The sequence below is a fragment of the Coregonus clupeaformis genome, chromosome 19 (genome assembly GCF_020615455.1).
Source record: "Coregonus clupeaformis isolate EN_2021a chromosome 19, ASM2061545v1, whole genome shotgun sequence".
Lineage (NCBI taxonomy): Eukaryota > Metazoa > Chordata > Actinopteri > Salmoniformes > Salmonidae > Coregonus > Coregonus clupeaformis.
Genome location: NC_059210.1, coordinates 40,920,266 through 40,947,586, shown reverse-complemented (window position 1 = coordinate 40,947,586; position 27,321 = coordinate 40,920,266). Strand labels below are relative to the sequence as shown.

General features: G+C 46.1%; 1 protein-coding gene across 1 annotated transcript in view; it reads left to right on the top strand.

Annotated features, from left to right (window-relative positions):
- Nucleotides 1-27,321, top strand: part of LOC121531906 (nuclear receptor ROR-alpha A) — a 292,990-nt gene that overhangs the window by 201,022 nt on the left and 64,647 nt on the right. The window lies entirely within an intron of this gene.

Sequence of the window (27,321 nt, the reverse complement as noted above, 5' to 3'; positions counted from 1 at the left end):
ACACAGCATGGTGCTATGAATGCTATGTAAATGCCAACAGTAAGCAATCTCAGAGATTCTCTGCCTCTAACCTGAAGCCACACAATATTTATGTTGAAGAATGATGGTTTCCTAGAGATCTGTTCAGTATTGTGACACAGGTGAAGACTGTAGATATAACATAAATGTATAAATAAATGTATCTAAAAACTGTAACTCAGGTTATTGTGTGTGTGTGTGTGTGTGTGTGTGTTAATGTGTGCTTGTGTGTGTGCACGTCTCCATCTGTGTGTGCATAAGTGGGAGAGACGAGCTCTGAAGGTTATGCTTTCACTCTGTTCATCATGATGAAACTTGTGTAGAGGGAAGACCATAGGGCTTCTCTGTAAAAGCGGACCGACTGTCTCAGGGTTAGATCACTCCCTGGAAAGCACTAAAAAAAATCAACATCACAGAGCTGAACAGAGGAAGTGGTCCTCGGGCTGCACTAGCCGGCCCTCTAGCCAGCCCTACCTGAGTGAAGCAGTCAAGTAAACTCTGTCTCTGAAAATAACGTTACGGTCATGTAGATGTTTGTGTTAAGCTACTTGCCCGGCCAGAGGGATGAATGAGTGTTTGTTTGAAGTGTGTGTGTTTGATATTCAACCTCTTCTCCTATGTAAGGTAAAACAGAGTCCTTTGACCATTTATCCAATAACCCACTGCTGTCTTAACTAGACCAGAGCTAAGCACCACTACACCGGAAGGGGCCTCAAATCAAAGAGCATGATTTAGGAGTCTGGGTTTAAAGCCCTGGGCAGAGACTGGACTGCACACTTTCATTTCAATTAGAAATATTCAAATCTGATCCGTGTCAAGAAATCAAAGTAAAGCGCTTTAACAAGTCACTGATTGATATGCCGTGAAGACAGGAAGAGGCGATAGTCCTGAGTCAAAAGGATGTGTATGCACAGGGAATTATTCAAAGGCCAGTTAATGGTTGCGGACACTGTGATGGAAGATCTGGCGGATTAGGAGAGGAGCGATAGTAATTCTGGCTAGAGTAGTCATAATGAGGTGAATATACAGTAGCTCCATCCAACATGGTGGTTTAAGGCTGGCTATACTGCGGCACTATATAAGTCTCTCCAACTACAACCACACCCTGACTACCATCACTTCAGTCAGTCAGACTGGGCTATCCCATTGCGTCTCCTGCAGGGCCAGGCTGGCCAGTGTTGAGTGTCTCTGTGGTCTTAGCTGAGCAGACTCAGGGAAAAACCTCCTTCCCCATCCATTCAGCCTAGAGAGCCCAGAGACAGAGCCCATCCCTCTATCTTATCTCTCTCCTCTCTCCCTGCCTGAGTGATCAAACCCCTGGAAGCTCCCTGCCAGGCCGCCACGCCAGCCAGTCCCCTCATCAATATAAATTACAGGGGCAGCTGTTCCCTGGCAGACGCTCCTCTCCTCTCGTCCACTTTCCTTTTTTGTCATTTAGCAGATGCTCTTATCCAGAGCGACTTCTCCTCTCTCTTATACGTCTGGGCATTTTGGATGGTAATGGACACTTCATTCATTGTGCTGCTGACCATCATGGTCTCTCAGCATTCAGACTGTGAAAGAGAATGAGAGTAAATGTACAGGCCTGGGCTGGAGCCTCTACCTCCATCCACCATTTCGGGTGGTCCAACTCCAGCAGGCCAAATAACTTTTAGCACAAAGCTATAATTCTCAGTAAGGAATCAAGTATGGTTTTCCTTACATTTCCGCTGACAGCTTTATAGAGGCTGTGTTTATTTGGTCCTACTGAAAGGCAGAGTGGGCTGCAGAAGGGCCCTAAATGGTGATGTTTAGCAGCTGTATTTAGACTCAAAATAAACAATTACAGTGCCTTCAGAAATCCAACACAACACATCACTGAGTACCACTCTTCATATTGTCAAGCATGGTGGTGGCTGCATCATGTTATGAGTATGCTTGTCATCGGCAAGGACTAGGGAGTTTTTTAGGATAAAAATAAATGTAATAAAGCTAAGCACAGGCAAAATCCTAGAGGAAAACCTGGTTCCGTTTGCTTTCCAACAGACACTGGGAGACAAGCAGGTTGGCTGCTAAGTAATGTGTTTACACATTACAGCATATCAATTAATATTTGGTGTTTTATATCGCTTGCACTTCTAGAGGCCAAAGGCTTCCAAACTGGCAGCGACTAAAGGGCAAAACAGACCAAAAGGTAATGACAAAAAGACTCAACCATTATCGTTTAAGACTTGCTGCCACTCCAATCTGTCCCCTGTACATTTTAAATTGATGAGGCACTATAAACAGCCTTCTCACTAATGGGTGCAACAAATATAGCCACTTACAAGGTCCGCCTCAAAATATGTTAAAGAGAAACTTCACCGCTAGACACTATTTGGGGTGTTTTTCCAGTCCCCCTACATGTTTCAGACATAATTATGCACTATAGCAGTATTGAGCCTGCTGTCTGATCAAAAAATTAATGGAGTCATGTTTTGTAACAATTATTGTTGTTGCCTTTGTGTTTTGCCGATTGCACCTTCATGCTAGCAGCAAGTAGATATGGTTGTCCTTGTTCAATAGAGCCATTGAACTTGTCTCAATGATGTTCGTATTTGCCAGGACATTGCAGGATGTCTAGGTTGACACATTTTCCCTGGCTTTGTAAAGACTACAGCCTGACGGGAGCCCTACTTCCTTGTTTGCACAATCAAAGCAGGCTTTTCAAAACGGGGGCGGTACTAGTTAACATGTTCACGGGAGCTATGTTACCATGCACTGGCTATCAGAGATTGCTAAATAATTAGCTACAATGGCTGCTTCTGATGATTCCTCTTTCCAAGAAGAGCTGGACGACTAAACATTTTTTAAATGTTATTTTACAAAAGAACATACAGGCCTATTTATTTGAGACGGAATACATTGAAGAGGAGTTGAGACAGTGAGAAACATTATTGCGAGACCAGCATGCAGCAGCGTCAGCCTAGACCAGGAGGACCAGGACTCAGGAAGGCAAATGACAAACGAGTGAGTTGTTTTGCTGTCGGTAGCTAGCTAGCAATATAAGCTCTCTTTTTACACAAGGCAGTGTTGTTCAGTACAGTTCAATTTCTTGATCGATTCAACCTTAACGGGGCTTGTTAGTCCCCCTACAAGCCAAGCTAGCCAGGTTTGGCAAGCTAGCTTTGTTTTCTATACCTAAAATGTATTTTAGTCTAAGTTATAGCTAGCTAGCTAACTATCCTAGCTAGCCTCAGTGCATCTCATTAGGAGCAAAACTGGAGAAATGTTTTGATGATGATGACAAAGAGTAAAGGAATAACTTTGGCTTTATGACTCATATTAGTCTTTAATTATACCTGTTTGTTTTAGCTAGCTCGCTAACGTGTGTCTGTGAGATGTCTCATATTCTACACCATGCTGCTACAGTAGGAATACAGACAGTACACATTGATTGCCCATGAATGTCTAATAGCGTTTTTTTTGGCTTTCTCTCACAGACAATACCGCTTGGATACAAATAAGTTGATTACTCTCAAGAGGAGATGTGAAAGGTTGTCACGAACGTCGTATGAAGGAGTGGACCAAAGCGCAGCGTTAGTAGCGAACAATAAACGACTCGTGAAGTCCTCAGTGACAATGACCGAACACGGAACAAAAACCCACAAACACAAAGTGAAACACAGACAGTTAAATATGGCTCCCAATCAGAGACAACCAGCACACAGCTGACACTCGTTGCCTCTGATTGGGAGTCACTCAGTCAAACATAGAAATAAACAACCTAGAACACCCAACATAGAAACAGAAAACATAGAATGAACACACCCTGGCTCAACATAATGAGTCCCAGAGCCAGGGTGTGACAAAGGTCCCATAACAACAATCTCCCCTTGTATCAAAGTGACCGCGAACACGTCACTGCACCACCCAAACACACCATGGTAGTGGTGCACAACTCCAGAATTTTTGGAGTCGACTCCGACTCCTGTTGTTGGAGTTGAAAGGACCCACTCTTGCTCGACTCCGACTCCTGTGGTTGGAGTCGAAGGAGTCGACTCTTGCTCGACTCCCAAAACATGCTGAAACGAATACGCACACACGTACACACCACCTCATTATTGTAGTCCTACTAGGAAGACTACATTTGCGTTCTACAGGACTGACATGAGCATGGTGCTGCCCATTTACTCATCAACTTAGCCTATAAAATACCTATTTTGTTTGAATAGGTGATGTGTAGGAACTAGAATATTTCAGTGATACTTCTGCCCTGTGCAGCCTTGACGGATCCCATGGGATGATTGAGTGCGACCGCGCCTAAATACGAGCAAAACAGGGGAGGGCTGGGTGGGCATTCCTCCTCGGCGGCGGCTCCGGCTCCGGGCTTGCCCACCACCCTCCAACAAACCCCCCATATAGCGCCCCTGGTCCGGTCTGGCCCCGCTGGCTGGAGCTGGACTGGACGTAGCAGGAGCGGTAGGCTTCAGCTCCTTAGTGGAGCAGTAGAGCGGTACCTGAATTGGCACCGATGACCCAGGCACGGGTTGTGCCGGACTGACGACTCGCACCCCTGGCTTGGTGCGAGTGGCAGGAACGGGCCGGGCCGGGCTGGCGACGCGCACCGTAGACTTGGTGCGAGTGGCAGGAACAGGCCGGACCGGGCTGGCGACGCCGCACCGTAGACTTGGTGCGTGGAGCAGGGACAGGCCGGGCCGGGCTGGCGACGCGCACCGTAGGCTTGGTGCGTGGAGCAGGGACAGGCCGGGCTGGGCTGACGACGCACACCGTAGGCTTGGTGCGTGGAGCAGGGACAGGCCGGACAGGGCTGGCGACGCACACCGTAGGCTTGGTGCGTGGAGCAGGGACAGGCCGGGCAGGGCTGGCGACGCACACCGTAGGCTTGGTGCGTGGAGCAGGGACAGGCCGGGCAGGGCTGGCGACGCACACCGTAGGCTTGGTGCGTGGAGCAGGAACAGGCCGGGCTGGGCTGTCGACGCACACCGTAGGCTTGGTGCGTGGAGCAGGGACAGGCCGGACTGGGCTGGCGACGCACACCGTAGGCTTGGTGCGTGGAGCAGGGACAGGCCGGGCAGGGCTGTCGACGCACACCGTAGGCTTGGTGCGTGGAGCAGGAACAGGCCGGGCTGGGCTGTCGACGCACACCGTAGGCTTGGTGCGTGGAGCAGGAACAGGCCGGGCAGGGCTGGCGACGCACACCGTAGGCTTGGTGCGTGGAGCAGGAACAGGCCGGGCTGGGCTGTCGACGCACACCGTAGGCTTGGTGCGTGGAGCAGGGACAGGCCGGACTGGGCTGGCGACGCACACCGTAGGCTTGGTGCGTGGAGCAGGGACAGGCCGGGCAGGGCTGTCGACGCACACCGTAGGCTTGGTGCGTGGAGCAGGAACAGGCCGGGCTGGGCTGTCGACGCACACCGTAGGCTTGGTGCGTGGAGCAGGAACAGGCCGGGCTGGGCTGTCGACGCACACCGTAGGCTTGGTGCGTGGAGCAGGAACAGGCCGGACTGGGCTGGCGACGCACACCGTAGGCTTGGTGCGTGGAGCAGGGACAGGCCGGGCTGGGCTGGCGACGCACACCGTAGGCTTGGTGCGTGGAGCAGGAACAGGCCGGACCGTACTGGGAACACACACCACTGGCCTTAAACGGGGATCAGGAACGGGCCGGACCGGACTGGCAATACACCTCAGTACCTCTCGCCGTGCCTCTACAACTTCCTTCCCTCCTCTCGCCAATGGCTTCCCGTAACCCGGTGGCCTTCTCTCCTCGTCTCCCATTTCGCCCCTGTGGCAGCCTCCTGCTGCCCAGTCGCCCATGCCGTGTGCCCCCCCTAAAAATTCTTTGGGGTGCCTCTCGTCCGTCCGACGATGGCACTGCTGACGCCGCTGCTCCTCTCTCGCCAGGGCCTTAATCCTACCCCAAGGTCCCTTGCCCCCGAGCATGTCCTCCCAGGACCACGATTTGCCCACCTGGGCCATCGCCAGCCTCTCCATCTCCTTTCCTGGCGCTTCCTCCCATGTCCAGTCTGCCTGCTCCTGGACACGCTGCTTGGTCCTTTTATGGTGGGTTTTTCTGTCACGAACGTCGTATGAACGAGTGGACCAAAGCGCAGCGTTAGTAGCGAACATACTTGCTTTATTTAATTAAAGCATACACACGAAATAACAAAACAATAAACGACTCGTGAAGTCCTCAGTGACAATGACCGAACACGGAACAAAAACCCACAAACACAAAGTGAAACACAGACAGTTAAATATGGCTCCCAATCAGAGACAACCAGCACACAGCTGACACTCGTTGCCTCTGATTGGGAGTCACTCAGTCAAACATAGAAATAAACAACCTAGAACACCCAACATAGAAACAGAAAACATAGAATGAACACACCCTGGCTCAACATAATGAGTCCCAGAGCCAGGGTGTGACAAAGGTCCCATAACAACAATCTCCCCTTGTATCAAAGTGACCGCGAACACGTCACTGCACCACCCAAACACACCATGGTAGTGGTGCACAACTCCAGAATTTTTGGAGTCGACTCCGACTCCTGTTGTTGGAGTTGAAAGGACCCACTCTTGCTCGACTCCGACTCCTGTGGTTGGAGTCGAAGGAGCTCGACTCTTGCTCGACTCCCAAAACATGCTGAAACGAATACGCACACACGTACACACCACCTCATTATTGTAGTCCTACTAGGAAGACTACATTTGCGTTCTACAGGACTGACATGAGCATGGTGCTGCCCATTTACTCATCAACTTAGCCTATAAAATACCTATTTTGTTTGAATAGGTGATGTGTAGGAACTAGAATATTTCAGTGATACTTCTGCCCTGTGCAGCCTTGACGGATCCCATGGGATGATTGAGTGCACCTTACGCTGATAAGCCTATTCTTTGCCATGTTATAAACCTATTCGGATGGGTATTACTAGAGACGTTGTTTTTGTAATTATTATCCAAGCATGTGCGGGATTCCAGAGGACAATTCACACAGGATTAGTTCTTCCAAACTGCCCCCTGTAATTCTTAATTTTTTCAAGTTGAATTGACTCTGATGAGTAAAAAATTAAATCAAAAGTAACACAATAAAATAACAATAATGAGGCTATATCCAGGGGGTACCGGTACCGAGTCAATGTGTGGGGGTACAGGTTAGTCGAGGTAATTTGTACATAAAGGGGTAAAGTGACTATGCATAGATAATAAACAGCGAGTAGCAGCAGTTTAAAAACAAAGTGGGGGGGTGTCAATATAAATAGTCCGGGTGGCCATTTTATTAATTGTTCAGCAGTCTTATGGCTTGGGCGTAGAAGCTGTTAAGGAGCCTTTTGGACCTAGACTTGGTGCTCCGGTACCGCTTGCCATGCGGTAGCAGAGAGAACAGTCTATGACTTGGGTGACTGGAGTCTTTACAATTTGTTGGGCCTTCCTTTGACACTGCCTAATATGTAGGTCCTGGATGGCAGGAAGCTTGGCCACAGTGATGTACTGGGCGTACGCACTACCCTCTTTAGCGCCTTATGGTCGGATGCCGAGCAGTTGCCATATCAGGCGGTGATGCAACCAGTCAGGATGCTCTTGATGGTGCAGCTGTATAACTTTTTGAGGATCTGGGGACCCATGCCAAATCTTTTCAGTCTCCTGAGGGGGAATAGGTGTTGTCGTGCCCTCTTCACGTCTGTCTTGGTGTGTTTGGACCATGATAGTTTGTTGGTGATGTGGACATCAAGGAACTTGAAACTCTCGACCCGCTCCACTACAGCCCTGTCGATGTTAATAGCTGCCTGTTCGGCCCTCCTTTTCCTGTAGTCCACGATCAGCTCCTTTGTCCTGCTCACATTAAGGGAGAGGTTGTTGTCCTGGCACCACACTGCCAGGTCTTTGACCTCCTCCCTATAGGCTGTCTCATCGTTGTCAGTGATCAGGCCTACAACTGTTGTGTCGTCAGCAAACTTAATGATGGTGTTGAAGTCGTGAACAGGGAGTACAGGAGGGGACTAAGCATACACCCCTGAGGGGCCCCAGTGTTCAGGATCAGCGTGGCAGATGTGTTGTTGCATACCCTTACCACCTGATGGCCGACCGTCAGGAAGTCCAGGATCCAGTAGCAGAGGGAGGTGTTTAGTCCCAGGGTCCTTAGTTTAGTGATGAGCTTTGTGAGCGCTATGGTGTTGAACGCTGAGCTGTAGTCAATGAACAGCATTCTCACATAGGTGTTCCTTTTGTCCAGGTGGGAAAGGGCAGTGTGGAGTGCGATTGAGATTGTGTTATCTGTGGATCTGTTGGGGCGGTATGCGAGTTGGAGTGGGTCTAGGGTTTCCGAGATGATTTTGTTGATGTGAGTCATGACCAGCCCTTCAAAGCACTTCATGGCTACCGACGTGAGTGCTACTGCTACGGGGCGGTAGTCATTTAGGCAGGTTACATTCACTTTCTTGGGCACAGGGACTATGGTGATCTGCTTTAAACATGTAGGTATTACAGACTCGGTCAGGGAGAGGTTGAAAATGTCAGTGAAGACACTTGCCAGTTGGTCCGCGCATGCTCTGAGTACACATCCTGCTAATCCGTCTGGCCCCGCGGCCTCGAAGTGAGCATAAAATGCATTTAGCTCGTCTGGTAGGATCACGTCACTGGGCAGTTCATGGCTGGGATTCCCTTTGTAGTCCATAATATTTTGCAAGCCCTGCCACATCCGACGAGCGTAGAGACGGTGTACTAGGATTCAATCTTAGTCCTGTATTGACGCGTTGCCTGTTTGATGATTCGTCTGTGATAAGCGTCCGGATTAGTGTCCCGCTCCTTGAAAGCGGCAGCTCTAGCCTTTAGCTCGGTGCGGATGTTGCCTGTAATCCATTGCATCTGGTTGGGATATGTACGCACGGTCACTGTGGGGGGGACATCGTCAATTTATTTATTTTTATTTTACCTTTATTTAACTAGGCAAGTCAGTTAAGAACAAATTATTATTTACAATGACGGCCTACACCGGCCAAACCCGGACGACACTGGGCCAATTGTGCACCGCCCTATGGGACTCCCAATCACGGCCGGTTGTGATACAGCCTGGAATCGAACCAGGGGGTCTGTAGTGACGCCTCAAGCACTGAGATGCAGTGCCTTAGACCACTGCGCCACTCGGAAGCTTCATCAATGCACTTATTGATGAAGCCAGTGACTGAGGTGATATACTACTCAATGCCATTGGATGAATCCCGGAACATATTCCAGTCTGTGCTTGCAAAACAGTGCTGTAGCGTAGCATCCGCATCATCTGACCACTTCTGTATTGAGCGAGTCACTGGTACTTCCTGCTTTAGTTTTTGCCTGTAAGCAGGAATCAGGAGGATAGAATTATGGTCAGATTTGCCAAATGGAGGGCGAAGGAGAGCATTGTATGCATCTCTGTGTGTGGATTAAAGGTGGTCTAGATTTTTTTTTTTCTCTGGTTGCACATGTGACATGCTGGTAGAAATTAGGTAAAACTGATTTAAGTTTGCCTGCATTAAAGTCCCCGGCCACTAGGAGCGCCACTTCTGGATGAGCATTTTCTTGTTTGCTTATGGCCTTATACAGCTCCTTCAGTGCGGTCTTAGTGCCAACATCGGTTTGTGGTGGTAAATAGACGGCTACGAATAATATAGATGAAAACTCTCTCGTAGATAGTGTGGCCTACAGCTTATCATGAGGTACTCTACCTCTGGCGAGCAATACCTTGAGACTTCCTTAATATTAGACATCGCGCACCAGCTGTTATTGACAAATAGACACACACCCCCATCCCTCGTCTTACCAGACGTAGCAGTTCTGTCCTGCTGATGCACGGAAAACCCAGCCAGCTCTATATTATCCATGTCGTCGTTAAGCCACGACTCGGTGAAACATAAGATATTACAGTTTTTAATGTCCCATTGGTAGGATAATCTAGAACGGAGATCATCCAGTTGTTTTTTCTCCAGTTATTGCATGTTGGCCAATAAAACGGATGGTAGAGGCAGGTTACCCACTCGCAGACAAGACATTGTTACATGTAGAATAGGTCAGCATGCTCATTGATGGCCCCTACTTTACGTCCAATGTCCACCAGATGCATATGCATTGTCTTTTGCCGGATGTTTAGCCTGCATTTTTCGTACTTGATGCACATGTACTTTGCTTTTCAACTAGCTAAAAGCTAGCTAGTTGGAGTACGTATGTGTACTTCTGTTTGTACCACATCATGGTAAAGCAACGCACAAGTTGAAAATATTGAACGCATGCGGTACACAACGAACCGCAGCCTTGTGCGGTATCCCCAACGTAGCGATGCGGACTGCTCCATTGACAAAGAATGACTAACGCCGGAATGCAGAGTTTGATGCATCTGGTGGACATGAGTGAACTTTTGATTACCAATGCACGGTTTTGACTGTCTGCCTGGTGGCCGACATGCCTACCTTTGCCTGGCTCACCCTCCCATCTCTCTCGGTTCCTCGCTAGCTCGCTCCTCTTTCTTTGCTGTGAAAGATGTGAGAGCTTGTGTTCTTGAAGTAGACTACAGCAACTTCCTCCGTTGCAAAAATACTGAATCTATCGAAGCTACGCTTGACACCCAGAAATGGGAGTTGACACCGAGAGTTGACAGGCACGGAGTCAAGGAATTGATTCTGTTGGAGTCGACTCCCCACCAATACCATATGCAAGTATTCCTTTTGTAGAACCGTATTATTTATTATAGGCGTTAGTAGTATATATTTTTTGTATATACATCGCCATAGCTGTTCCTGCATACTGCTGTGTAAACTCACCTTGGTCTCCAGAGCAAATAAACTTTGTCTTGAAATGTGTTTTCTCAAGAGGGTATTGTGCTTTCATAAATACCTTGGGCTGTCCTGGCTTGTTTCCGAGTCAGATGATGTTGTGCTTGAACTTGTTTCTGTCTGAACGCTTTCATCCAATAAGCCTACAGGTTCTGTACTACTAAAGCTGGTGTAAAGGTCATCATCAGCAGCAGCAGGATTAGTCGGTAGGACACACAGTAGTCAGTGATTAGCCAACCTTTTACTACTTTGTCCCCATCAATATGCACTCAAACAAGGTACTATATCCAGCCACCCCCCTCATGTCAATAGATCATGTATACTAACCTTCACACACATTACCCACCCCCAACAGACACCAGTCAGTCACCCACACCTAATACCTCATTTTTCTTCAATTTAGATTTCAAGCCTTGCATGAACTATCAACTAAGCCTCCATAATACAGATACAACTACAGTAGAAGGTGTAGCTTACTTGTAAACACAACAACTATGACAACGACACGGACCATGTTTATGCCTAGCTCCAGTATATTTATTTGCTCATCTTGGAGTCATGGAAAGATTTAGCAAAGATGACTTACACTAGTTCCTGGTGCTGAGCTTTATATTGATGGGATCTGACTCAAAATAGAACACAAAGTCACGTTAGCGGTAGTTATTTAGCTAGCTGGCTAATGGTTAGATACGGTCCGGTAGACTGTAGCTAGGCTGTAGCTAACAATGTATCCTAACGAAGCTAATGTTAGCTTGCAAAGTTACAAATCACATCGTCAGATAGCAGCTGGTTAATTACATTGATTTGCTTTGGAAAGTCTAGCCTGCTTATTATGAAAGCTAGCTAGATAGATTTTGGTTTAGATAAACCTGTAGCTCAGTTGGTAGAGCATGGCGCTTGCAACGCCAGGGTTGTGGGTTCGTTTCTCACGGGGGGCCAGTATGAAAAATGTATGCACTCACTAACTGTAAGTCGCTCTGGATAAGAGCGTCTGCAAAAATGACTAAAATGTAAAAATGTAAAATAAACAAATGTAGTTACCCCCTAAAATTTTTTATATTAGTTAGCTAGCTACTTAGCTTGGTAACATTAGCTACGTTATCTCAGCTCAACTTATTTTCTGCTGCGCTGATGTTGGCTGATCGAATGCCTTCCTCTTTGAAGTGAAGGGGAAAATCTGTGGATTAGCATAACTTTTCAACGTTCGACAACCTGGCAACCCGATCAGTTTCGAAATCCTCTGGCTGAAAGTGCTGGCTACAAACACAGACATTTTGATATTTTTCCACATTAACTGGATCCATCGGAGCGGTGCTACGTCCTGAAATAGCTATGAATTCTGGATATTGTGGTTTGCTTACATCCAGGAAATGTAGATGGCCCGTTTCTACCGGTGACATGCAGAAACGCTTGTATTTGCATGTAGTGATGATTTTATGACAAATAAAAAGTTTAAAAGAGCAGCAGTGAAATGTCCCTTTAATGAGCCACAAACAACAATACCATGCATCCAGTACAGGGTTGAATTTGAATTGAAGGCAGTCAATTCAGGAAGTGATTTTAATTTAAAATTCAGAAATGTAAAAACTTTTGAAATACATAGCTTCTACTTTTCAGTATATTGAGAAGTCATTTATTGAATTGTAATTTTGGTTTACTTATTGGATTGACTGCCTTCAATTCGAAATGAGCCCAACCCTGACCCACTAGTGGTCAAAAGGTTTTTGGGGTTCCAGAAATACTGTACGGTTCTGTATTCTGTGTTGTTGAATTTTGGTACCGTTCCAAGTACAGCAATTCTTTCCCCATCCACATAATTTTCCCACAATGCCCCATAAATTACAGTATGCTGCAGTAAAACATTTCACAGTATTTTACTGTTGATAATGCCCAAAATTACTGTATAAATTACAGTTTTCCATTACAGCGCATACTGAGAATGCGTCATCTAATGCGCAATTGTGTTGTTTCCCGCCATTCGTTGATTTTGGTAGAGCATCCCCTTATCTAATTATCAGCTGATTATCAACTGTTGTCAAACACACGTGGGTCTGAAACAACACTTCTCTTCCTCAATAGCATGCAGCAAATTCTACTAGATGAAAAAACAAAATGAGTATGACATCCAGACATTTAAAGCACACTCAATTTCGAAATTTCATATACTATAAAATGTTCTATTTTCGCATACCCAAAATGCCTACTATTTTGAACGCAAGTACTGGTATTTGGATACGGCCTAAGTATTTTTTGTGTCGAATGGCCAGAGGGAGGCAGTATCACAGATGTAGAAAGGAGATGGAGGAGAGGAGACATATAAGAGACGCATAGGAGAGAGGAGAAGTCGCTCTGGATAAGAGCGATGACTAAAATGTCAAATGTAAATGTAAGAGGAGAGTAGAGGAGAAGACTGCACACTATATAGCTCAGACTCATAAATACACTGAGTGTGCTTTAGGGTGTATTTATCTCCATTGTCACGACAGGCAGCCCCCACTTATTGAGAAACATTTACATTTTTACATTTTAGTCATTTAGCAGACGCTCTTATCCAGAGCGACTTACAGTTAGTGAATACATTTTTTTTTTTTTTTATACTTGCCCCCCGTGGGAATCAAACCCACAACCCTGGCATTGCAAACGCCATGCTCTATCAACTGAGCTACATCCCTGCCGGCCATTCCCTCCCCTACCCTGGACAACGCTGGGCCAATTGTGCGCCGCCCATGAGTCTCCCGGTCGCGGCCGGCTGCGACAGAGCCTGGATTCGAACCAGGATCTCTAGTGGCACAGTTAGCACTGCGATGCAGTGCCTTAGACCACTGCGCCACTCAGGAGTACGAACATGGCCTCATCCCTGCATCTTCATTTATTTACCTGCTCTGTTCAACTCAACCACATGATTTAGACATCACAGCACACACAATAGACCTGAAAACTGTCTGGAAAATAGTGTGTTATCATTAAATCGATCACAATATGGAGCTTTTATGTTAAAAAATGTATATCCATATGCTGTTATATTTTTTATTTTTTTGTGCATGTAGCTAATGCCTTTGAAATGGTATGTCTATTGTATTCAAATGGTGTGTTTTAACAGTACATATATGTAGAACCTTCTAGAACCTATTTATGCACCACTCCTGGTGTGTTTGACATGACTAGGTGATGGATACCTCCCCATGTTAAACATCTGCTGTACTTGTTATTATTACACATCAGATCCCATTATTCCTCTGCTGAGAGGGGTTATTTATTGCTACTCTGAGCATAAATATTTGTGGTTAATCGAACATGAGATGTATGGTCCTTAATCATGCTGTACACTGCCAATTTGGAAGAATAATATGTCCCAGTTGCTATCTAATTTTGCTTGGCAACAGACATACTCCTGTGGAATAGCCTGAGGCAGAGTGAGTCTTCTCTGCATAGCTCAATGTTCCCCGCTCAGTGTTTGTTTGAAGGTATTTCATCATATTGTTGCCTTGATTCAGCTCTGCAGGGATTTGTTAGTTGCATGTGGGAAGTGCATCCAGTACATACGTACATTGTTTAGCTGGGGCTGATAATGAAGATCAGGCAGGCAGAGTCACACAGCTACACAGTGAGATACTACTAGTCACTAGTGGCAGACACAACACTCATACACTGCTACATCACATATAGCAGTACTCACACTCAAAAAACGATGACATGACTTCATAGATTTATATTGTACTTTGTTTGAAATAAACAATTAAGCGCAAATGCAAACATTCTTACAATTCTTCAAATATGTTTTTGTTTGAAGATGCATATGCAAGCATTTACTGAATAATTTGTATGTTATAAAATAGATTTGAGAATGAAATATTATGTTATGATTTATTTCAATTGGTACCAATACTGCTGGGTGTCGGTCGAGTGCCCGAACCAAGAGAAGCCTGTTCTGCTGCTGAACACTTATTCAATTCCCAGCATAGACCTCAAACTTGATTTTTTTCTCTCAAATTGACACACCATCTTTTCTTCTTCTTCTTCTTTACAATATATTATATTTCACCATAGTCTATTTGTTTGTTCCGTGAAAATGATATTTTATTTTTGGACAGTTTGGTTTAATCCACAATAGACATAATTGTTTGGGTGAAATAGGTCAGTATAATCACCACAGTGAGGGATGGACAGCCGCTCGAAAAGGAAATCAATAGAGCTATCTATTTGTCGTTAACCAGGCCAGCATTATTTTTCTAAATTTTTCCTCTCCAATGTAGTTTTTTTTTTCTCCCACACAATATGACAGGTCCTCATTTTTCAGTAAAAGCATTATGTCTGCTATTTTGGAAAATTTCAAATGGCCTTTGTAAAATGCACTTTCTTTGCATAAGTTTCTCAGAATGGAGTGGGTTCTTTATCACCTTCTGGGACCACTGTGTGTGTGAAAGGAAGAGAGACATGGGGAGCTGTGGTGGACTGGTGGGGGGGTCCCACAGCGGTTTGGGGGGCTGGGGTGCTGTCTTTGTAGGGCTGGGGTGCTGTCTTTGTAGGGCTGGGGTGCTGTCTTTGTAGGGCTGGGGTGCTGTCTTTGTAGGGCTGGGGTGCTGTCTTTGTAGGGCTGGGGTGCTGTCTTTGTAGGGCTGGGGTGCTGTCTTTGTAGGGCTGGGGTGCTGTCTTTGTAGGGCTGGGGTGCTGTCTTTGTAGGGCTGGGGTGCTGTCTTTGTAGGGCTGGGGTGCTGTCTTTGTAGGGCTGTGGTGCTGTCTTTGTAGGGCTGGGGTGCTGTCTTTGTAGGGCTGGGGTGCTGTCTTTGTAGGGCTGGGGTGCTGTCTTTGTGGGGCGTTAATCTAGTTCCTCTCCGGTGCCGTGTCTTTGTGAGTGCCTGAGCCAGCGCGAGGAGAGGAGAAGAGAGGCTTTGTCAGCACTTCCTCACCCTGTCTCTTTGTGTCTCACCCCAACCTGAAAGGCCCTGTCTTGAAGTCATATCAGACCAGAAAACAAGAGTAAGTGACATGTGACAAGGACACACTGCTCGGACGAGCCAGCTAAAATAACTGTCCCCATTTGCTGTGGGCGATTTCTCTTCAGCAGGCTGCCTGCCATCCCAGGTGAGGGGTTGAGGGGTTGCTGAGATGGCATGGCGAGGTGGGGTAGGCTGGCTGGCATGGCTGGCAGGGCAGGGTAGGGCAGACAGTCACGCAATGACCATGCCACAGAGGCCGGCCTTGCATGAGAGCAGGTTATCTGCCTCATCACTTTCCCAGGGTGCACGTCGTCCAGCCAATACAGGACAAGAGTGTCAGCATGTAATGAAAGCTTTGATTCATGGAGGGTGACAGAAGAGGAGGTCATAGAGCTCCTCCGGATATGATCCTGAGTGATGCTGACGGGAAAGCTTTAAGATGGGTGCCATAATTAAATGTCCTTGTGCCATCATTAACTTCTGGAGAAGAGATAGAGAAGAGGTAGCTATGAAAATACTGATGCAATGATATCAGGTTTGAATAATGTGGCCCATAACTAACATATATAATTAAATTCCTGAATTATTCAGATGTAAAATTGTTGAATAAACTATGCAGACTAAGATGTTCATTGTCATAGTTGTGTTTATTGTGATTGTTAGCAGATCACGCTGCATAGAAGTCATGTGGATTGAAGAGGCAATATTATCTGTTTTTATTTTAAGGATCGAACTGCTGCTATTTAAAATGAAATACACTATTACATAATGCAATAGCAAGCTGAAATATAGAGCACACTTGTATTCAGTTAAGACACGGAGATACAGAAAGGCAATACGTCTATTGACAAGAAAAAAACACAGTGAAGCTCTTGGTGATCTATACATTCTAGTTTGTGTTGATCACATGTGAACATTGTATTGGATTACTTTCATTAGAGATCTGGTGCTATTCTGGTGCTATTAATGTTTTTGGGTGCTTGTATGCAGTGATGTTATCCATGATCATTAAGATTCCACAGATAACAGGCATGTGGATTTCAAGGCCTCAGCATTATAGGATCCCAGACATCAAAGGAAGGTTCTTATTCTACTGTGTCTGCGGCAGAGGGGTGAAAAAAATGAAAACTGTGAGAGAGAGGGAGTCAGTAAAGTAAGGGTGGCTGAGAGATGCATGCAGTATAACCCACCTGTTCATATGTCATGTTATGATGCTTTATAATGGGTCGAGGGCTCCTCCTGCATAGTTAGCTTCCTGCTAAATTTGTGTCCTCTCTCTGATTAAGTGGAAGTCTCCTTAATGATGTCGTGGCTGACTGCAGGTTGGTTCACTTTAAAGATCAACTTCATTTCTCACCCCGCAGTCATTAAAGTCAGAGTCTGCGTAATTCAAATCAATTCACTGGTGATTCTTCGCCTAGAAACTAAAGACAACGCTGCCTGTCTTTGTTTGAGGTTCCTGCTTTCACTTTGTTTTCTTTTTACAGCTTATGTAACACCATAAAATATTGACATTAAAATAATAATAAAACAAAATCTAAATTTAAAAAATGAGGGTAAGACATTGCCCCTCTTTGTCTTTCTTTTGCTTTTATATGTACTTGAATTCCAAATGTATACCATAAACAGATTTTATCTGGTCGTTGTAGTTTTCTCCCTCAGTCAGAATTGTACCATCAAGTGTTTGCCATCACGTCTAAGTGAGCAGCTGAACAGAAAGTGTATTGACTATAAGAGTGATAGAAACATTATGTTACAGTAAAGTGCTTGATTACAGAATCAAGGTCGACTCAGAAGACACAGAGCAGCATTATCCCTTAATCCTGTGTTTTGGTTTCAAATAGCCTTTTTTACCTAATCTTCACTAGTAAAATGACAAACATGAATACGGAGGTAGGTGTTTAAACTTGCATTACCTGCAGTATTCAGGTCAAAAGCTTATACTGACTTAAAGTGCCTCTATATTATATGAAAGAAGAACAGATGATCATGTGCTTGGCGCTCATAACATTTTGTTACGCTGGTATTACAGAAGACTTCCCAGCCTTCTGATGAAATTCCCTCAGGCTTGTGTTGGTTTGGAGGGCAAAATCTGGAGAGTTCTCTTAGAATATCTCACTTATGTCTTCTTTGAGGCACACTCATTCCTTTTTTGTTATGTTGGACCTGGACCTACTTTCAATTATTATATGATACATATTAAGATAGAAGTTAAATCACACATTTTTTATTTCATGGATGTTTTCATAACTTGCAAATAACTTATTGCTCATATCAAGCCTGATGTCTGTGGTTTGTCCTGTGTGTACAGTATCAGATACTCATACAGTACAGCTCCTCACTGTGACCATGCTACCCAGCCCAGGCCTAGCTCAGCATGTCTGTCTCTCCGTGCTCTGGGCTGGCGGAGCCCGTGGAAACTTAAAGGTGCTGTGAAAGACTAAAAGTGGGCCAGGCGCTGACGCCTCCTGTTGACCTACCTTGTTCGTGGGGTCCAGGTACAGAATAGTGACAGGCCTCCTCCTCTGAGGACCACATTACTAATGTGTGAGGGTGCAGGAGGAGCACACCCTGTGATGAATCAATCCACCACACCCATGGCATCCTCATAAGTCAAGAGTAAAAGTGTTCAGAGCGCGCCGGCTAAAAGTGCTACTGCTAGCTCATTCCATCCTCCATGGAGAAACTCCAGCAAGGCCCAACAGAAGGGGGGAGGCTAAGTGCTGTGTGCATCCATAGCCTGAAGATCTCCCTCCTTCTTAAGGAAAAAGTTAGTCCCTCTGGTGGGTCGCTGGTTTTATAGAGTGCTGTGAACTTTGGAAAAGTTACTTTCATGCTTGAGCAGAGTTCATTTTAATAAACAGAACATGAAATACTGTTATTTTAAGGCTAAAACAGTTTTCTTCAGAGGTGTTTTGTACAGAGCAGTCACAGGAGCAGGCTTCCCTCATTATTCATGTTGTGTATCCAGAGAGAAGGGCTTGGTGAATTAAGACAGAAAATCATTAGTGCACTTTCTAATTTACAAGCAGGGATACACATTTTGTTTCACTAAGGAGCTCATTGAATTTCTGTTTAAAACAGAAATATATAGAAACCCTGTCTGTGAACATCCTTGTTTGTTGCACTTTTTTCATTCTTCCCCTCAAGTCAGAAGGTTAACTATTTTAGTTTACATGCCTACCTCCCCCAGAGTTGATGTTGCTCTATATTGGAGATGTTGGGGGAGTGTGTAGGTTTGACACTAGGTAATACATCACACACTCCAGGGGGTCTCCCTGGTATGCGCCTCAATAATGAAGTTCATTCGTTAACTTCCCCCGCAAAGGCCAAGTTCCCCTGCTGGCCTTTTCAACACCGCTACTCTTACAAGAGTCACCCCTCCAAAAAACAAAAACATAATCATGCTTTTCCCCACGACAGCCTTAGCCGGCGCCTCTGCAGCACATGAAGAATAAGCAGGTCCATTACCAATCCCTCATGCCTGGTTATGGACATAATTATCACAGGGAAAAGGACCTGCTCTATTTGGTTTGTCATGGAGGGGGTGCAGAGGGGTGCAGAGTGTCTAATCACCTTCCCCTCTCTGTCCTGCTCGAGATGGAGAGGCTGGTTTTGGGGAGTCTTGCCAGTTCATTAGAATTCACAGGGTTCCGCCTCCCCGCCTAGCCAGGCTAAGCCTCTTGCACGGCTGCAATGCCTCCTATAATCTCTCCTTCTCCCATGCTGCCTCTCTCTCAAGCCTAATATGGCTTCCCCCTCTATCCCCACAGGCAGCTCTGTGCAAAAGGGACTCGGGATGCATGATTGTACAAATTTGATGTGTATTCAGATTTGTTGGACATGTGTATTTTTAAAACAATTGTCAGTGCTATTGAATATGCTTCTACAGCTCAAAGGCAGCTTACTTTCCTTTGTCATGATCTTTATGAATATACTGTGCATATGAAGTGAGCACAATTCTGTTTCATTGATTTACTGATACATTCCATTTTTCTATTCTAATAGCAACCTCCTTGTAATCCGTAATCAAATACCTTCCACAGTGAGAAGGAGTTATTGTTTTGACCCATCATGATCAAATGAGGAGCAGATCCTATTCTGCATCTTGTAAACATAGTATGTCTCTTTCTCATATTACAAAATAAGGAATGTCCAAAGACAAAGGAATCATCCTGGCATCCCAGTTCTATTAAATTTAACAACAACGTCAAACCACTACAAACTAGCTGCTGGGGGGCATCTGATGTTTTCAATTAGAGGAGTTTACTGCTTATCAAATTGTTTACTGCCAAATGTCTCCATATTCTTTAATACCTGGAAGGGTCCTCATTTAATTTAGAGCAGACATGTACTTCTCTGCACAACATTAAAAAATGTTATCTTGATCTTTTGACATTTCCATAGTTTATTTCCATCATGACGCACATCTTTTCAAGTCTACTGAACCCTCTTCTGTGGTAGATGTCGTAACTCTTCTCTTCTCATCCTTATTTAACATATAAGAGCTTTGTGTTATAAAATCTAAATCAAATTAATATAATTGACTTGTAAATATTGGAATGTATGATTGCTCTCAGAGATTGGATGAGCATGGAGACAAAATATCATTTTGTAGCTATACTTTATAAATTATGGTGATTGTAAATTTTACATTTACATTTTAGTCGTTTAGCCGACTCTCTTAGTGGACCTAGTAGCAGAGGTTGTAGTCCTGTTTTATTCACCCACATTATAGTAAATAGACTGTAGTGACTTTGTGTATACAGTTATTATGTCAGTAATGGCTGTGGCATAGATGTAACCTAATGCACCTCCCCCTGTAGTTGTAGTAATGGTGGACCAGCTCTTATATGTAATTTTACTGAGGCTTTTGTTTTTCGTCTGTGTGGCCTTACTGCTCTATAAATATGTGTGGGTTTGTGAGCCAGGCTGAGGCTGATGCTGGCCTGGGGCTCCAAATATGGAGAGCAGTGTACAGTCACTAATGGAGAGGCCACTGATCACACTGTCACTGTGTGTCAGTCAGTCAGCAGCTCACCAACACCACCACTATCCTCTACAGCTGCCTGCCTCAATCCACACCACACCGCACACCATGCTCAATGGAAAATCCATGACCAATAATGTTTCCACAGTATTTCCTCTAGGTACACATTATACCGTCACCCTCATCCACAGGCATGGCAGCATACATGTATGTTTCTAAACTCTCCAAACCCCTCTTTAAATGCTCTGCTCCCACCCCACTGAAAGAACCCCAATAGTCTCCTATTTTCCCTGAAATAGATATTCCCTTTGTTGTCTGTGTGATTTATTGAAGTCTTCCCCACAAGTGGAAGCCGCAGGAAATTGCCTGAAATGGCTCTAAATTGGTTTATGATTGTCTCGTATGGGTCGGTGCTGTTATGGTTTCATATTATGCCCTCCACTGCTTGGAATTGATATGAAATTGATCTGTATTGTTTTCATTGGGTGTGTGTTGGATCTTGTTAATTCTACTTCAGCTGGGGGCTGGCAATACACACACATACCCCTCCACATCTTCCATGTCGCTGTACGGATTATTCACCATTTGTCATAGTATCTGTATCTCTGATATGTGTCGTAATCCTGGGAGACAGAGGGTGGTGAGCACTTAGTGGAGCGCTGGGGTAGTGGCGTGGTACTGTAGGAGTTAACATGGATCAGCTGCGTCCCACGTCAGCCAGCCCAGCCAGGCAGTGAGGGAAGGCGTGGAATGGCTACTGACAGACTGCTAATGAGGCCATTATCAGCTCTTGTCCTCTCCTCCAGGGCACCAGTGGAGGCTCCAAGTCTCCTCTCAATTGAATTCCATCCCACAGGGCTTGTTTACAATAAATACATTTGCTAGAATTAATCAGAGAGGAGCGCGAGACACTTGACTGAGCCTGTGTTTATGCAGAGAGGCAGTGAGTATGGACACACTGCAGCCCGGCTCAGCCCAGCTCAGCTCTTGACTGCTCTGAACTGCAGCTAGAGCTGGTTCTCTGTGGACACACTGACACTGGCTCTGCACACACATCAGGGAGTCATTGCTAATTCTTACCTCTCTGATTTGGGATAAGTTCAGTAAACACATATGCAAGATATTATGGGTACTAGTCCATCTCCAGATGGAACTGAATAGAGATCAAAGAGTTACATCACCTGGGATATTTATTGACTATAACCGTGGAGGATATTCAATGTCATAATGTGAAGAGGTGGTATAACACACAAAAGACAGTGTAAACCAATGACAGCAGTGTAACATTGCACAGTTCATGGATTACATACATAGAATTGATCTTACATTATTACATCACCACATTCATATAAAGACATTAACACTCAGTTGTTTTGTGATTTAGTCAATGTGGTAATGAGTTCAGCAACACCTCAGTATTGTCATACTGTCATTGTGAATGGACTGTAGTCAGGGGAGCTTTCCATCATTTTGCATACAGAGGAAGTGGCCTTTCTGGCAGCAGCTGTCCTCAGAAACACCAGGTATTTCCTGACTTGTAGCTGTAAGTCAGCTGGTCCAGTATGTCTACTCTTCTCACTGTGCCTAGGATACAGAAGCTTTATCCAGAGGAAAACCTGTATTGAGACAGATTATTACAGTATACAATCTGTCACGATCGTTATGAGAAGCGGACCAAGGCGCAGCGTGATAGGCGTACATACTTTTATTAAGTGTACACAACACAAACAAAAAACAACAAAACGATACGTGAAGTCCTAGGTAATACAACAAACCATACGGAACAAGATCCCACAATAAACTAGTGAACACAGGCTGCCTAAGTATGGTCCCCAATCAGAGACAACGAGCTACAGCTGTCTCTGATTGGGAACCACCCTGGCCAACATAGAAATAAACGATCTAGAACAAAACCCATAGAAAACTAAACATAACAAGTCCACACCCTGGCTCAACATTTAAGAGTCCCCAGAGCCAGGGCATGACAGTACCCCCCCCCCCCAAAGGCGCGGACTGCGACCGCGCCAACCAAACACAACAGGGGAGGGGCCGGGTGGGCATTCCGCCTCGGAGGCGGATTCGGCTCTGGGCGTGACCACCACTCTCCCTCTACCCCCCGTAGCGCCCCTGGTCTGGTCTGGCCCCGCTGGCCGGAGCTGGACTGGACACCCGGTGGAGCGGATTGCTCTGGCTCGGAGTGGAGCACCTGACCGGTGCCGACCAGGCACCGGTGGAACAGGCACGGACCGTGCCGGACTGACGACGCGCACCACTGGCTTGGTGCGGGGAGCAGGAACGGGCCGGACCGGGCTGACGACGTGCACCACTGGCTTGGTGCGGGGAGCAGGATCAGGCCGGACCGGGCTGGCAACGCGCACCACTGGCTTGGTGCGGGGAGCAGGAACAGGCCGGACCAGGCTGGCAACGCGCACCACAGGCTTGGTGCGGGGAGCAGGAACGGGCCGGACCGGGCTGGCGACGCGCACCACTGGTTTGGTGCGAGGGACAGGAACAGGCCGGACCGGGCTGGCGACGCGCACCACAGGCTTGGTGCGAGGGACAGGAACAGGCCGGGCTGGACTGTGGAGACGGACTGGAGGTCTGGAGCGGAGAGCTGACACAACCCGTCCTGGCTGAATGCCTATTTCCACACAATATGTGTGAGGCATCAGCACAGGACGTACAGGGCTGTGCACTCGTACTGGCACTACAGCACGTGGCACTGGCGCAGGATATCCGGGACCGAGGAGGGGTACTGGAGGCCACGAGCGTTGAGCCGGCACACTCCGTCCTGGCTGCATGCCCACCTTAGCACGACACGTGCGTGGTGCTAGCACAGGACGTACAGGACTGTGCCGGAACACTCGCGGCACAGTACGTGGCTCCGCATAACACGGAGCCTGCCCAGTCTCACGCTCCCTAGCCTGAGTACGGGGAGTTGTCTCTGCTCTACCTCTAGGCTCCACCAACCACCCTTCCAGCCCCCCAAACCTGGTGGCCTCCTCTCATAGTCCGCCGATGCGCCCTTTAGCTGCCTCCAGCAGCCCCGTCGTCCACGCCGTGTGCCCCCCCCAAAAAATTACTTGGGGTTGCCTCTCGCGTGTCCGTCGTCGGCACGGTTGGCACCGTTTCTCCTCTCTTGCCTGGGCCTTTACTTTTGCCCATGACCCTCTGCCCGCGAATATGTCCTCCCAAGACCACCATTCGCCCACCTGGGACATAGCCAACTTCTCCTGTTTGGCACGCTGCTTGGTCCTCTGATGGTGGGATCTTCTGTCACGATCGTTATGAGAAGCGGACCAAGGCGCAGCGCGATAGGCGTACATACTTTTATTAAGTGTACACAACACGAACAAAAAACAACAAAACGATACGTGAAGTCCTAGGTAATACAACAAACCATACGGAACAAGATCCCACAATAAACTAGTTAACACAGGCTGCCTAAGTATGGACCCCAATCAGAGACAACGAGCTACAGCTCTCTCTGATTGGGAACCACCCTGGCCAACATAGAAATAAACGATCTAGAACAAAACCCATAGAAAACTAAACATAACAAGTCCACACCCTGGCTCAACATTTAAGAGTCCCCAGAGCCAGGGCGTGACACAATCACAAACTATCATTTTTCTATACAATGTGACACTCTCAGGATGCATTGTGGCTTATATGCTTTGTCAGTCAAATCCAATCAAATATTATGTGTTACATGCTTCGTAAACAAATGGTGTAGACTAACAGTGAAAAGTTTGAATTTGAAATCAAACAATGACTATGAGGTTAAAGTGCAGCTTTAATTTGAGTGTATTTGCATCCATATCGGGTGAACCGTTTAGAAATTACAACACTTTCTGTACATTTTAGGGGAGCAAAAGTATTGGGACAAATTCACGTATACGTATGTGTATTAAAGTAATAAAAGTATTTGATCCCAAATTCACAGCACGCAATGACTACATCAAGCTTGTGACTCTAAAAATGTGTTGGATGCATTTTCTGTTTGTTTTGGTTTCAGATAATTTTGTGCCCAATAGAAATGAATGGTAAATGATGTATTGTGTCATTTTGGAGTCACTTTTATTGTAAATAAGAATAGAATATGTTTCTAAACCCTTCTACATTAATGTGGATGCTACCATGATTACAGATAATCCTGAATGAATCGTGAATAAGGATGAGTGAGAAAGTTACAGACGCACTCAATTATTTTATTGATAACGATTTAAAGGTTGTCTCATCGTCGTCGGTGATCAGGCCTACCACCGTTGTGTTGTCAGTAAACTTAATGATGGTGTTGGAGTCGAACAGGGAGTACATGAGAGGACTAAGCATGCACCCCTGAGGGGTCCCCGTGTGGAAGGTCAGCAAAGGCTAATGTGTTTTTGCCTACCCTCACCACCTGGGGGCGGCCCATCAGGAAGTCCAGGATCCAATTGGAGAGGGAGGTGTTCAGTCCCAGGGTCCTTAGCTTAGTGATGAGCTTGGAGGGCACTATGGTGTTGAATGCTGAGCTGAAGTCAATGAACAGCATTCTCACATAGGTGTTCCTCTTGTCCAGGTGGGAGAGGGTAGTGTGGCGTGCAATAGAGATTGCGTCATCTGTGGATCTTTTGGTGCAGTATGCGAATTGGAGTGGGTCCAGCTGGTCAGTGCATGCTCTGAGTACGCGTCCTGGTAATCAATCTTGTGAATGTTAACCTGTTTACAGGTCTTACTCACATCGGCTACGGAGAGAGTGATCACACAGTCATCTGGAACAGCTGGTGCTCTCATGCATGGTTAAGTGTTGCTTGCCTTGAAGCGAGCATAGAAGGCATTTAGCTTGTCTGGTCCTTACTGTGTCAATGATGGCCGGTGGGTGCTTTCACACATTGTCCTCAACCAAGGTTTTACAAAACTCATACAGATTCACGTACAGTAAACATACACCCACCACAGACACAATGCACACAAACAAACTCAACTCTATCCTTCCCACTCTCTCTTTCACACACACACAGACAGTGTAGTGTAGTGTAGATGTTCCTTTCATCAGAGATAAGCAGTCTTTAGACTAAACTGTAGTTATCTGCAGTCATCTGAAAGTTTGGGAAGAAAGTGCAGAGCAGAGTGCAGCCAGGAGAGAGTGTGTGTGTGTGAGGTCACAGTGGGGCCTGGCCGCCCAGGGGCCAAAGCCTGCTGTTTTATAAACAATGACCTCGCAACAACAGCAGTGAGATGGCCCCTGGTTTTAGACTGACTGATACTGTAGCAACTAGTAGCACACGGCCAAGGCAACCACACCACAGTGTTGTCTGTGGTAAAAGTGACAGTTTTACCCTGGCTCTGCGTGGGCCAGCAGACTGACTCATCTAGAGAGCAACACAGGGTGTTGTGTATGAAATCCAGCCTGAGAGGCAAACACTAGGTTTCAGTATGACGGGGGAATTAAATGTGTTTACCACCGCATCACTTTCACTCATTTGTAACCACGATACGCTTCATTTGATGATATCTGCAGCTGAAAGATATTTTGTTCATTAGATTGTGCGCAGTGACAGACCCGTGTTGACATAACATGAGCCAATGTGTTTACAGTGTTTCTAATGGATGTGGTCCTCTGTAGCTCAATTGGTAGAGCATGGCGCTTGTAACGCCAGGGTAGTGGGATCGATCCCCGGGACCACCCATACGTAAAAATGTATGCACACATGACTGTAAGTCGCTTTGGATAAAAGTGTCTGCTAAATGGCATATTATTTATATTATCATGTAGAGGTCGTAATAAAACACGTTCATTTGCTAGATTTATGGCGTCATGGGCAGGAGGTTCATACCCTTCCTGCAGCAGTCCCAATAGGACAAGTTGGCTGTAGACATGTACACATGGTGGAATATGGAACATTAGAGGGATGTTTGCCAAATCAATGTTTGATAATAACTGGGCATGTCAAAAATTGCAAAGGAATTTGGTAAAACTGCCAGTCCAATCTATTAGCATGAAAGATGTCTAAATAATGCAATGAAATATTTTGAATGTTTCTTGAGAAGGGATGATATGGAAATTCAAAATGAACCCGGTTATTGGCCAGAGCCGGATTGCACTATGACCAGAATATTGTATCAGATAGTGCCAGCTGGTAAGGCGTCTGAACAGATTATCATATGAGCGAGAGAGAGAGAGAGAGAGCGAGAGAGAGGGCGGGAGAAAATGACAGAGAAAACGATAGAGAGAGAGAGGGCGAGAGAAAACAATAGAGAGAAACTCATCCGCCAGTCACTGTGGGGTAGAGGGGATCAGCCAAACCCTTTCGTCACTATCTCCCCTTTCTCACCTGCCAGAGCTTGCGTGTGAGCCATGGGAGAGGGGGAGAGGAGGTGAGAGGTGTGTGAGTCCTGTGGAGAGGTCAGGGGATGGGGCTGAACCTCTACTCGTCTGTCTGGGCTCTGTAAGGCCCCACCGCTGCTCTGGAGGCAGACATCTGGAGGCAGAATGAGTAATAATATCTAGAGAAGAGGAAGAGAGGACTTCTACTATCACTGAGCCACAGGGAATTAGACAGCCTCTCTCTATATTCTCTCCCCTTTGCTCTCTGTTTTCTATATTATC